The sequence below is a fragment of the Dermacentor silvarum genome, chromosome 8 (assembly GCF_013339745.2).
Source record: "Dermacentor silvarum isolate Dsil-2018 chromosome 8, BIME_Dsil_1.4, whole genome shotgun sequence".
In the NCBI taxonomy this organism is placed as follows: Eukaryota; Metazoa; Arthropoda; class Arachnida; order Ixodida; family Ixodidae; genus Dermacentor; species Dermacentor silvarum.
The window spans coordinates 153,509,435-153,519,826 of record NC_051161.1 but is presented as its reverse complement, the minus strand read 5'-3'; positions in this window follow the sequence as shown (position 1 = coordinate 153,519,826).

Here is a 10,392-nt window from a genome sequence, read left to right as displayed (position 1 = left end):
CTATAATCAAAAGTAAGAGCGTTTGCAAAGCCAGGCGCCTCATATCAGCGTCTCTGTGTCATAAGACGCTGTTTTTATGCGCAAATTTGTATTTATTCTATCATTGCCTCAGCATTTCAGGTCAGCACTGAATAAATTGTACTGTACTTTAAGCAAAACATGAGCGGCGGCAAATACAAATAAATGTATCCGTGTGCTACAGCCGAGGGCTACGATGATACTGATGATTTATTTACAGCTTCTTTGAAACGGGACTTTGACAAGTCACCTAGTCTGCTTGAGTCAATTAGGTATGCTATACATGTTTTTAATTATAGCAATTTTTGTATACAGTTCCTTAATGTTTTTTCTCCTTCTTAAAACTTATCTACCTACCTTGTACCGCTATCTCTGTCTCTAACGGATCCGGCGGTATCAATCTCTTCCCTGCTTTTCTGTCTACCAATGATATTATTACAGTCAGTGTAGCCGCTTAAGTGAAAGACGAAGGAGTGTCAACGGAGAAGACAAGAAAGAGAACGCTTTTTCTTTGTCCGCCGGGTGCATTGGGATTTTCCAGTACCCCGATCGCAAATCTACAGAAGAAAAGTATTGGATGCCGAATGAAGGCAATGCAGTGCGTCATCTATCCTTGGAAGAGGGTAAACGTCTTTCTTGGTAATGGAATTGAGACAGCAGTAGTCTACACAATATCTCCAAGTACCTTTCTTTTTTAGAAATAAAACTGGAGCAGCCCACGGACTGGATGATTCCTGTATTATTCCTTTCTGTGGCATTTCGTGAACTTGTTCGTCGATAATCTTGCGCTCTGACGATGATGCTCGATAGGGTTTCTGTAAAAAAGGCTGCGCCGACCCCGTGTTAATTCTGGGCTTGGTTAGAGACGCAGGAATGGACGGCGCGTTATCCCCCTGGGCGAAGTCGAAGATGCTTGAGTGCTTAGTCGGAGCAGTATAGCAAGTCTCTCGCGGCTGCACGCGGACGGACGAGGACTGAGCGACGCCTGCGTTCGATCTTAGGTGGTTTGTCTGAGTAGCGGGTGATGTTGTCCTTTTTTGTTCAATAATAACGTACCCTCTCCTTAGTATTACCCGCTTCAGCTTAGGCTGATGTCCAAGAACTCCCCCGGGAGGGGTTTTTCCACTTCGATATCTTCTCTTCCTAATCATGAGATACCTTTGGATTTCTTCCCACGTAGTGGTGTAACCAGCATCACCGTGGAAATCGTTCCAGTGAGTGGAGGCTTCATTAAATTGAATAATACTCAGGCTACCCAGGAGGCTCTTCATGATGCTACTCCATTGTACCAGACCATCTCGGGTGTAAAGCAGTTCGGCCGAGGAGGCATTGTTTGTCGGTCACCAGACCAGACATGTGGTGCGGACTTACTCAAGTGAACATTTTTCGCAGCCATTCCGGTGAGTGCATTTATCCCTACCTACCTCGCGTGCACCAAGGGAGTAGTACGAGGTGTCGACTCAAGTCTAACCCAGACAGAAACTGGTAAAGTTATCTTCAGCTTGAGTGATTGCCGTATATCGCTGCAATCGAGTCTTGGACAACACCAGAGTACCAAAAGAATCAGTGATAGCCACTTTTGTGCTGGCATTTCCTGCCCCTCAGAGATCAAAATATGGCCCCTTGTATTCAGAGTAGATCCACTTGCACCGCGTCCGCTTCATTGTCGCAATTGCTGGTGATTTGGCCATAATATCGGTGCATTTAAATCAACCCAACGTTGCTGCACATGTGGGGATAGTCATGCTCCCAGTGATTGCATTTCCGAAAACGGGAGATGCTGCCTTTGTGATGGAAACCATCCGGCTGATTACTCTAACTGTGCTGTGCGAGCCCAAGAAATGCGGATCCTCGAAGTTATGGACAAAAGACGCTGCTCCAGAAGAGAAGCTGCAAGTATTGTAAATGAAAGAACATCTGGCTATGCTGGAGTTACGGCTAAACAAAATACGATACCTGACTCAGCTCTCACTGCAACCATAGAAAATGCTGTTCAAAACGCCGTGGCTAAGGCAATGGATCAGTTGTTGGTAAACCTTGGTGAAAGCATCGCACAGGCTATTCCCTCGCAAATGAATACGTTAATACAAGCTATTGGTCTATCCTCGGTAGCAAATCAACTTATAAATTCGGGGCAGCAATCTGTCCATTGAAAGAGAGACACAACTGTCTCGGGAGATGGCACAGCGTGCAATAGTTTCCCTCCCACTCATTCTGCTTCCAACAACCAGACCATACATGATTGTGAAATGAAAGACGCAGAACATAATGCTCTTGCTGAAAAAAGAGCTATGTAAACAAAGAATCCTCACTTCCCCATCCGAAGTCAAAGAAATGTCAGTCGAAGTTTACATTGGAGGATAGTGCATCAAAGAAGTCCCCTTCGACAGCAGCAACTTCTTCATCATAATAGTACGGGAAGGAAGCAGAGTACTAGTATTTACAGATCGGTTTTAATGGCTGCGTAGAGAAGCGAAAACCCAGAATCTTCTTTGTCGTATCCCAGGGCACCAACCATGTCCTCTTCTTTCCACATTACATACAGTGACATTACCCCCGTCGGAAGGAGCACCTTACGGGTGCGACTCACAGGTTCCAGAAAGGAACGGTTTGAGGCGGCTGACGTGGCTGATGTCAGATAGAGGTGAAGGCATGGTAGCATCCAGTGGAGACACTTCATATGTGACAGGCTTCACCTGGCGGAGGATGCCATAAGGGCTGTAGTATCGCGAAAGGAGCTTCTTAGAAAGATCGACACGTCGAGATGGAGACCAAACTAGCACAAGAGCACCTGGTTCGTATTCGATGTCGCGGTGGCGCTGATCGTAACGGCACTTCTGACGTGCCTGCAAAGCAGGCAGACGAAGGCGGGCAATGTGACCTGCCTGGCTCGCTGTGGCTATGACATCACGAGCGTACTCTGTCGGCGAGTCGAGTGTGGTCGAAAGAAGAATCTCGAAAGGCAAGGTCGGTTCACGGCCATATAGAAGGTAGAAGGGCGAATAGCCAGCTGTGTCGTGGCGCGAGGAAATGTACGCAAACATGACAAATGGTAAAGCAGTGTCCCAGTCGCGATGATCCGAGGAAACATACATCGCGAGCATGTCAGTTATTGTCCGGTTCAGGCGTTCAGTAAGACCGTTAGTTTGAGGATGGTGGCTGTAGTAAGCTTGTGTTTAGTAGCGCAGGATCGAAGTAAGTCGTCGATGACTTTGGCAAGAAAGTATCGCCCGCGATCGGTGAAAACTTGACGAGGTGCGCCGTGGTGTAAGATAACGTCGTGAAGCAAGAAGTCAGCGACGTCTGTAGCGAAACTGGTGGGAAGGGCTCTTGTAATGGCATAGCGGGTGGTATAGTTCGTAGCGACGGCAATCCACTTATTTCCGTCGTTTGATATAGGGAATAGTCCGAAAAGATCAATGCCAACTCGAAAAAAGGGTCCGTTGGTATATCCAGAGGCTGCAGCAGACCAGCGGGATGTACAGCTGGTCGTTTTCGGCGTTGACACGACTCACACGCGGCGACATAGCGACGGACGGAGTGGTTGAGAGGGGGCCAGAAAAATCGTCGCCGAATTCGGTCATAGGTCCGAGAGACGCCAAGGTGTCCAGCAGTGGGAATGTCGTGCAGTTGCTGGAGTACAGTCTGCCGAAGATGAGATGGAATGACGATTAGCAGCTCGGGCCCGTCTGGGTGCATGTTGCGGCGATACAGGGTATCATTTTGTAGTACAAACATGTGAGGGGATGGGTCAGATGGGTCAGAGAGCAGGCGTTTGATGCTGCCGTAACGATTCATCGCATTGTTGTTCAGCCCCAATGTCTTTCAAGGCGCAAAGCGAGAGAGCACAGATCGGTGCGGCTTCCACTAAATCGTTCGGTGCATCGACGGGGTAAGGCGGTAGAGGCTTGGGCTAGTCGGTACATATTCGATAGGGAAACGGCGCGAAAAAACACGACAAGAAGACAAGCTGGCGTGTGTCTTCCTTCTTGTCTTCTTGCTGTGTTTTTTCGCGCTGTTTCCCTTTCGGGGTAAGGAGACAGGCAGTCGGCGTCCTGATGTAAACGACCCGACTTGTAGACCACAGTGTATGTGTATTCCTGAAGGCGTAGGGCCCAGCGACTGAGGCATCCAGTGGGATCCTTGAGAGAAGAAAACCAACCAAGGGCGTGGTGATCGGTTGTAACCGTAAATGGTCGACCATACATGTAATGTCGGAACTTGCCCACAGCCCAAATGAGGGCGAGACATTCCCGCTCAGTAATCGAATAATTGCGCTTGACGGGGGGAGGAGGCGGCTGGCGTAGGCGATAACGCGGTTGTGCCCACGTTGGCGTTGGGCTGAAATTGCGCCGATGCCGTATCCACTGGTGTCAGTGCGAATTTCTGCCGGAGTGAAGGTGTCAAAATGGGTGAGAACAGGAGGTGTGGTGAGTAGCGTGATAAGGCGCGAGAAAGAAGTCGCTTGTTCAGAGCCCCAGCAGACAGGAACGTCTTTCTTGAGGTGGTCAATCAGGGGACGAACAACATGCGTGAAAGTTTTCACAAACGGGCAGAAGTAAGAGCAAAGACCGATAAAGCTGCGAATATCTTTGGCAGAGGTTGGTACAGGGAAATTCTGCACTGCACGAACTTTAGCGGGATCGGGGCGAATGCCTGACGAATCGACGAGATGTCCGAGCTTGGTTATTTGGCGGCGACCGAAGTGGCACTTGGACGAGTTCAGTTGCAGGCCGTTGGTGCGAAAAACAGAAAGCACAGATGAAAGTCGTTCAAGATGGGCCGCAAAAGTTGAAGAGAATACGATGACGTCATCGAAGTAACACAAGCAGATGGACCATTTCAATTCACGCATGAGCATGTCCATCATTCGTTCAAAGGTCGCCGGGGCATTGCACAAGCCGAAAGGCATTACCCCAAACTGATAGAGGCCGTCAGATGTAACGAATGCGGTCTTCTCACGGTCCATTTCATCCACGGCAATTTGCCAATATCCGGAGCGAAGGTCTATTAATGAAAAATAAGTGGCACCGTGAAGACAGTCTAGAGCATCGTCGATCCGTGGAAGCGGGTAGACAGCTTTCTTGGTGATCTGGTTTAGATGACGATGGTCCACGCAGAATCGCCAGCTGTTGTCCTTCTTTTTGACGAGCACAACAGGAAAAGCCCACGGGCTGGAAGAGTGTCCAATACTCCCTTTTGCAAGCATTTTGTCAACTTCGTTCTGGATAACTTGTCGCGCAGAGGGCGACACCCAGATATGGGCGTCGGCGAACAGGTGCCGCATCGTCGGTATTTATACGACGCTTCGCAACCGTAGTTTGACCCAAAGAGCGATCGTTGAGGTCGAAAATGTCGGCGTAGGACTCGAGGAGGTCAAAGAGCTCTGCGGCGGATTGGGGGTCGAGGTCCGGTGCAATCATCTTTGCAATGTCGTCAGCCGGGGCAGATTCAGAAGGCGCAGAATGAGCACTGGTCGAAGGTGTCGCAACAGATAGAGTTGAAATATCGCACTCGCGGGACGGTGACAAAGTGGCAAGCGACATCCCTCGTGGAAGTATCTGAGGGCACTGGCCGAAATTTAGGATGGGAAGACAGGTCTGATTGGCCGCTACAGAAGTGACGGTGTGTGAAAAGGAGACATTGTGGGAAAGCAGGACTGAAGTCGCGAGAGTGAGGACATAGGCTCCGTCAGGAACAGGTGGACAGGCGAAAACGGTGATGCAGGTTGTAGCTTGGGGAAGAAGACTAATAAAATCCGCAGAACAAAGCTGAGTTGGGGCTTGAGCAGGAAGGTCAATGGAAAGGGGTAGGTCAAGTTGGACAACACCGGGTGATTGTTAAAGGTTCTTCAGTGGAACTGCCGCTCACTATTATCAGATTCTGTAGATTTGTTTTCTCTTACGAACCAACTTAATCCAGATATAACAGTATTACAGGAAACTTGGTAGACAATGAAGAAAACTTTTCATTTAAAATTTTACAGATCTTTTCGAGTATACCGCCCTACAAGAGGGGTGGACTAATTATATTTATTTCGACTAAAATATGTCACAAAGTCAAATTTTTATTCGCATTGATAGATTCTGAGTGCGAACTTCTGGCTATAGAACTGACTCTACCTGGTTGTTTCCCTCTTTATATTGTAAATACTTATTTTCCTTCCGGTGTACAGGGCACTCGCTCTCTTGACAGTGTTCTAGCTAGCTGTGGGCGGGATGTTTTACTTACTGCGGATTTCAATTCGCATCATGTTTCATGGGGTTTAAAGACAGATTCATTCGGTAAGCGCTTGTGGGATTGGTCATTACATAATTACCTTTCTTGTGTATATTCTGGGGCAACCACATTCGTGGCCAAAATCAGTCTGCAATTGATCTCACATTCTCTAGTCCTAGTCTTTCGGTGTCTTCGTGGTCGACTGTAGATTCACTTCAATACCTTGTCGAAACCACTGAATCTAAAATAATTGCTCTTACCGAAACATGGCTAAATTCATCTGCTGATGATTCTGAACTGTTATGCATTTCCCCCGATTTTGATATTTTTCGTCGCGACGGAGGCGGTAGGCGGTGGTGTTATGCTGGCTACCCACCGTAGTCTTAACTGCTCATTAATTAACATAGCTACACCAATCGAAGCCTTATTCATGGTTTGTGAAACTTCATATCCACATGTTATATTAGGTGTATGCTATCGCCCTCCTGACGCTGAACCTTCCTTCATTGTTTCGCTACGCGAATTACTTTGCTCTATAACGTCCACACACGGTAACGCTTCCATCATTTTATACGGCGATTTCAACTTTCCCTCCGTAAACTGGCTTGATATGTTATCTTCTTTATCAAGGAATAACGAAGAATGTGAATTTTTGAACATATGCCTGACATTTGGTCTTACACTGTTAACCTTGGAACCAACGAGACTTGCTGATAATAGCGCGCACATACTAGATCTTTTGTTGACGTCACACCCTGCTAATGTCTCGCCACTAACAATTCTACCTGGGTTGAGTGATCACGTAATAGTTAATGGTTCCATTCATTGCAAACAATTACACCCAAAAAAAGAAAAGAAATTATTAACACTGTACGATAAAGGAGATTATGGCAGCATGAATAGAGACCTAGCTGAGTTCTGCACTTGGTTACTAGTTGATTTTCTGGATAGATCAGTTGAGACAAACTGGCGGTTGTTTAAAAACAAAATGCGTGACCTAATTATAAATACATACCAACCATATATGTTACAGAGCGCGTATCGTCTCCTTGGTTCAATAATAACTTAAAACGTCTGAACAACAAAAAGAAGAGACATTTTCGAGCTGCCAAAAATACTACCAATGCATGCGCTTGTGCAAGATACCACGTGGCTGAAAAAACATTTCAGCGCTTTGCAGCGGAAGCTAAGCAACGTTTCCTTTCTACTACATTACCTACAATGTTGCCTTATAATCCAAAGCAATTCTGGAAAACAATTAAACCAGCTCACCATAAAACTGTTTCCTTATGCGACGATCACAATAACCCTCTTCCTGAATCAGTGGTTCCTGATGTACTTAATGAAACATTTTCTTCTGTATTCACTCTTGAACCGAATGATGAACTGCCCAATTTTCTTGAATTTAGTCACCCTACTATACCCGATATACAAGTCAGCCCTCATGGAATCAGCAAACTAATTGACAATCTTTGTCATCTTCTGCAGGCATCGACGGAATTAACTCCAAGGTGTTAAAAAATACCAAGCATAGCACAAGTGTCATCCAGTCTCACATTTTCCAACAGTCCCTGTCGTTAGGAGTGGTGCCGCAGGACTGGAAGGTGGGAAAGATTATCCCAGTCCCAAAGAATGGTACTTCGTCATCACATAATAGCTATCGACCCATTTCATTAACCTGTGTAGCTTCAAAATTAATGAAGCACGTCATTTATTCGCATATAACCAAGTTTCTAATCTCTGTTGACTTCTTTCACCCACAGCAACATGGTTTTCAAAATGGTTTATCTTGTGAGACCCAGTTTGCATTATTTACTCATGACATCAGCTCAAGCATTGATCGCAATATTACCATAGACGCCTTGTTCCTCGACTTCGAGAAAGCCTTTGACAAGGTACCACACAAACGACTATTCCTTAAGATCTCACACCTAAATATTAACCCCTTTGTCTTCGACTGGCTGTGTGACTTCCTACAAAACAGGCAACAGTTGTCTGTATTAATGGGCATACTTCCTCATTAGCGCCTGTTATATCCGGAGTTCCTCAAGGCACCGTCCTCGGACCATTACTTTTCTTAATCTTGATCAATGGCCTACCGACAAATATCTCCTCCTGTATTCGCCTTTTCGCAGACGATTGTGTCCTTTACTGTCCTATCTATAGCTTCCATGATAATATTTCCCTTCAAAACGATTTACTAACTGTTGAAAACTGGTGTAGACCTTGGTTAATGTGTTTAAATATCAAGAAGACTTCGCAGATCTCATTCCACCGCCGAGCTTCCTCAGCAGCACAACGCCTTAGCTGACTGAGCCACCGCGGCGGGTGTGGTCAAAATTAATCCGGAGCCCTCTCAGAATTGGTTTTGGCCCATAAAAACGCCAGAAAGAAGAAGGGCGTGTTACAGGTCCTCGAGCCCGCAGGGCATGTGTAATTGAGCTTTGACCCTTTCGGCACTATCACCAGGATCGGCCTACCTTTCAGCGGGACGCCACCACCACCATCACCGCCGACACTTGTGAGGCAATACAAGCTTCGCTTGAAACACAAAAGCCCGCGCAATACGGAAAGTGTGAAATTGATGTGCACTGGCAGGCCGCTACTCAAGCGCCTCCAAGCAACATTTGAAAGATATACAACTGCATTCGTTTATCGCCGCTTCCTGCAAAGCTTCGTCATGTAGGATGGCTCGAGAGGTTTCGCGACCTAACTAGCGTGGTGCGATAAGCGTCTGGATCTGCGTACGCGAGAATGTTGCGCTCGATCTTGAGTCACTCGGGATAGCTTTAACCTTCGCGTATCATGAAACAAAGCTACAAAATAAGTTCAACCAATGTTAACAAAAAACAGTACGCAAAAGAGCGTGAAAAAAGAAAAAAAAAGGCAGCTCTCGGAAGAACAGAAAAGAGCTACTGAGGAGTTCATTTCAATAAAAAAAAAAAAAAAAAACCGCATATCCACGGGGTGAATGATGATGAGTGGGCGAAGCTCCGGAGGGAATCATCGGTAAACCGTGAATCTTCCGAGTAATTCGCCCAGTCTCGCCGCACTAAATCGAACGATTGACTTCCACCAATGACACGCGCCATATGTGACGTCATTCCTATTTTATAACAGCGCCCTTCATTATAATTGCACCATATCCCGCTTAAGGGGACGCTAGCACAAACGCGTTAGAAACGTGCAGTACTCAATAGTAAGGGGGAGAGGCCACAGCGCTTACGCAGCCGTTTACACATGCCGGAACGTGCACCGCGTTTGCCGACGCCATCAGCGTTTATGAATACGGGGGTAAGGCGGAGAGGCCACAGCGTCTTACACCAGCTTCTTACACGGGCCGTAACGCGCTAGCACAAACGCGTTAGAAACGCGCAGTCTTTCGTTAATGTTGGGTACTTATTGTCATCGTGGTGCGTGTGTCCATGTGCGCTTCGTGGCGTAGTGGTTAGCGCCGCGCGTTCGGAAGCGAGGGGTCCCTGGTTCGATTCCGCGCTACGGACACAACTTTCGGAATTTTTTTAGGGGCGAAGCTCCTTATAGCGGCACCCGTTCGTCCCCGTCGCCGTCGTCGTAGTAGTAGTGTGTAACCAGTCTGAGAAAAATGAGAAAAAAACTTCCGAAGTTGTGTCCGTAGCGCGGAATCGAACCAGGGACGCCTCGCTTCCGCGCGCGCGCCGTTAGCCCACTACGCCACGAAGCGGACATGGACACACGCACCACGATGGCAATAAATACCCAACATTAACGAAAGGCCGCGTTTCTAGCGCGTTTCTAACGCGTTTGTGCTAGCGCGTTACGGCCCGTGTAAGAAGCTGGTGTAAGACGCTGTGGCCTCTCCGCCTTACCTTCAACGCGTTTCGAACGCGCTGCCCAAAGTGGTGGCAAGTCAAGTTCAAGTCGAGGAGCGTTTATGAATACGAGGGGTATACTCTCTCGGCAGTCATGTGATGGCGTCGGCAAACGCGGTGCACGTTCCGGCATGTGTAAATGGCTGCGTAAGACGCTGCCCCTTACTAGAGAGTACTGCACGTTTCTAACGCGTTTGTGCTAGCGTCCCCTTAAGCGGGAGATCCGATGATTCCCTCCGAAGCTTCGCCCACTCATCATCATTCACCCTGTGGATATGCTGTGAATTTTTTTTTCATAAAAGTA